Raw genomic sequence first — 3,693 nt, forward strand, 5'->3', positions numbered from 1 at the left:
TTCTTTTATATATATATATATACACATATGTACTTTTGAAATTATTATATTAATATTTTATATATATACATGTACGTATGTACACATGTCTTACATCTGGGTATTTACATGCATCTTATAATAATTCTATTTTTTTTCTTGAATTTTGAGTTCGTTTTTAATATGTGTATATGTTACGCATAATTTTGTTTTTAATCTTTAAATGTTATTAGTATTATTATTATTTAATATTATATGCAAATGTTACGTACGCACATGATATGTATATATTTATTATTTTTTTTTTTATCTTCACATCTTTATTTTACTATCATTTAGTTACATATATATAATCATATGTACGTTTTTTTTTATTTATTAATTATTATTCTTACTGTGATGTCTGCGTATTTTTTTTTCTATTATTATTATTTTGAAACATTACACATAATTTTCAGTTTTTTTTTTTAATCTAATCTTGTATGTATGTATTTAGTTTTATATGTACAAATATTATTTTATTTTTTATTATTATTTTATTGTTATATATATTACACTTACGTATTTTTTTTTGTATACCATTATTTACATATTAACACTATTTTTTATTAATTATTATTATTTTTTTTTTTATGTAGCACAATGGTCTTTTTCAAGGACATCTTCTTCTTCCGGCACTCAACGTTTGATGATTCTTGATGACGAAGGTCAACCCGAAGAGAAAGGCACTATTTTGATTGTTGATGAGCCTGTGGCCGGTCGTTATGCAAAACCATGGCCGCGATTGACAAACTTGCTTTATGCTCCCGAGTGGTCCATCGAGACTCCTTTCACCAAGAATTCTAAAGTTTGGGCTTTGCGATCTACTCACCATCAGCAACTGCAAGAGCATGTTCCATTGCCATCATTGGGAAGACGTATTATTGAAGGCCAGGCAAGGTGGGATGACACACTCCAATTTATTGGCGAATTTCATTACGTCAAAGGCTATTGGGAGTGGACTGAAGATATTCTTAGTCGATGCGATCATAGGCTTCGAGCGGCACAAATATATGACCCGGTTTATGCTTCATTATTCACATATGATCGAGATTCCAACATTATGAAGGCATTTTGCGAGGCGTGGTGTCCACTCAACAATACATTATTGACTTCACATGGCGAATTATCTATTTCTTTGTGGGATTTGCACTCTTTATCGGGCCTGTCTATCACCGGAAATTTATATGATGAAGTCGTCCCTAGTGCCAAGGAGCTCACCGGCATTGATGAAGCGGGTAGTAGATTCTTTCCTCGATCATGCAATCACTTACTTCATGCTTTTCACATTCTTCGAGGAAATTCAAAAGATGATCCATGCTCTCAAGTGACTATTGATCAGTGGGTTAGATTTTGGTTCAAGAAGGCTTTTCGGTATCATTCACCTCCCCCTCGTAGAGATAAAAAGGCAACGCCTCCTGAATCCACATATAATCCACTTGGCGATATCAAGACACACGAAGAATGGTCCCCTGCAGAGAAGGCTATATTTTCGAAGCTTGGAATCAGAGACAACTCAAAAGATGAGACATACTTGGCGGCATATGTATCTTGTTGGTTATGTGTATTTGTCCTTCCTCAAAGTGGTGCCAAAATTATTCGTCCAAGTACTTTCAAGATGGCAAGCATCATGGCTAGTGGGCGGAAGGTGGGTCTTGCTATTCCAACATTGACGAGCATTTATCGAGGCCTCAACAAAACTGCTGCTTCTTCAAGTCCATCTCGTGCATGTGCGACTTTTCCTACACACTTCATCTACGGTTGGCTCGCGCATTACTTTAAGACTCACACCCAAGTTTGGCAAGGAGCACGTGGTCCAAAAATGGCGACTTTTTCCGGCAAAGGGAGCGCAAAACATTATGATTCAATTGAAGCTCGCAAAAGAATTCACAAAGGAGATTTTGCTTCTTGGACTTGCACCATGATCACAAGGAGTAAAGAATTTTTATATCTTGATAATGGAAACACGGAGGAACTTGAGCAGAATTATTTTATCGCCATCCGTTCCGGCTATCTGTCTTTGCGCCAAGGAAGTCGCTTCTTGGTTGAACCTTATAGTCCTCACCGCTTTAGTCGTCAGTTTGGATTTTATCAAATACCCCCAGGGGTTCTTGTTCGAGACGTCCGCAAAGCTTCTTTGGATGAAGGGCTTCTTTTTTGGCGGTTGATTACTCTTTCCAACTCAATGTCTAGAGTGCAATTTCCATCCATGCCCCCAAATGCGAAGAGATTCTGCTCCGATGAGTATAAGAAGTGGTGGACAATAGTTCATGGAAATTATTTGGAAGAAAACTTTACCATTTTAACTATCTCGAAGCCTTGTGAAAATTTGCGAGAAGGTAAAGTTTGTGAGGATGAAAATGGGTTTCTCGGTGAAGACTCTCGTCCCAAAGATCATAGTGCTCGTGCAATCGAAATTTTAGAGATAAACAAGAGAAAAGACTTTCAAGATAGTGAGAGTAGTACTGCAGACCATCATTGGAAAAGGGCCAAAAAAGACCTCTAATCCTTCCGAGCCAAGAGTTATTGACATTGATAGTGTAATCAGAGACCCGAGACTTGTGGGAAGCTTTGTGGGAGAGGTAATTTTTTTTATTTATTTTTTTTTTATTTTAAGAAACTTCCTTTCTCTTATTTTTTTTTTTATTTTTTGTATTTTTCATCAAACCCTTTTGTCATTCCCCCCTTTTTTTTTAGGTGGAGAAAGAGTTATTGAATGTTGATGATACTCATGGTTCACAAGGCAGCCAAAAATCGATCATGGGACCGAACACATCACTTGCAATTCTTTCAGCCGGTGAACCTATACCAAAAGAAGGTTCTATTCTGGCGATTCCTAATGCAACTCCCAAGCCTGCTGCCCTTCTTGCATTTGATGGAGGGAAATTTTTATTTGATCACCAGAAAGAATTTCTTCAAAGACTGTGGGTCGACCTTCGTGAAAAGATAATGAATATTTCAATTGATTGTATCTCTTCTCTCAAAGGCGACGTGTTCTTGGTGCTTGATACCATGAATACTTTCCATGATTTTGATTTCTCTGGTTTGGAAAAGTTATTGGGATCATTGTTTGACAAAGCTGCTGCATTTGATGAAGCTCGGTCAAAATCTTCCGAACAGGCTGCCCAGGAGATTCTTGCACAACAACTGAGTGAATCAAAAGATCGTCTTGATGCTGCTAAGACTAGGGAGAGCAAAGAGGCAAGTCAAGTTCAATCTACTCATGAGGAGTTGGAGCGCCTTACTAAGGAACTTGATGATTTGAAGAAGAGAAAGAAGAGTTTATCTACTTCCTTAAAGAGACAACAACGATTGTTATCCAGTGCTCAAGCGGAGGTTCATAAGATTGAGGAAGAAGTCACTGCCATCGGAGATGTTTCCCCTTTTGTTGATGGGACCGTCGAGAATTTGAAGATGTCGACGATCCATCTTGAAGTTGCCAAAGAAGACTTGAAGAAATTTAGTCCCTTTGTTTAGAATTTGTTTATGACTTTCATTTCCTTTTATATTTTGTAATGAACATCACTTTGAGAGGTTTATAGATGTGCTTCTTTGATTCATATATATATATATATATATATATATATTTTTGCTTACACTCCACTTGAAATATAAAATGAATTATAATTTCATGGGAAACGAAAACAGCAAGTTCATGACTGTACTTAGAAAATA

The sequence above is a fragment of the Henckelia pumila genome, chromosome 1, assembly GCF_033568475.1.
Source record: "Henckelia pumila isolate YLH828 chromosome 1, ASM3356847v2, whole genome shotgun sequence".
Lineage (NCBI taxonomy): Eukaryota > Viridiplantae > Streptophyta > Magnoliopsida > Lamiales > Gesneriaceae > Henckelia > Henckelia pumila.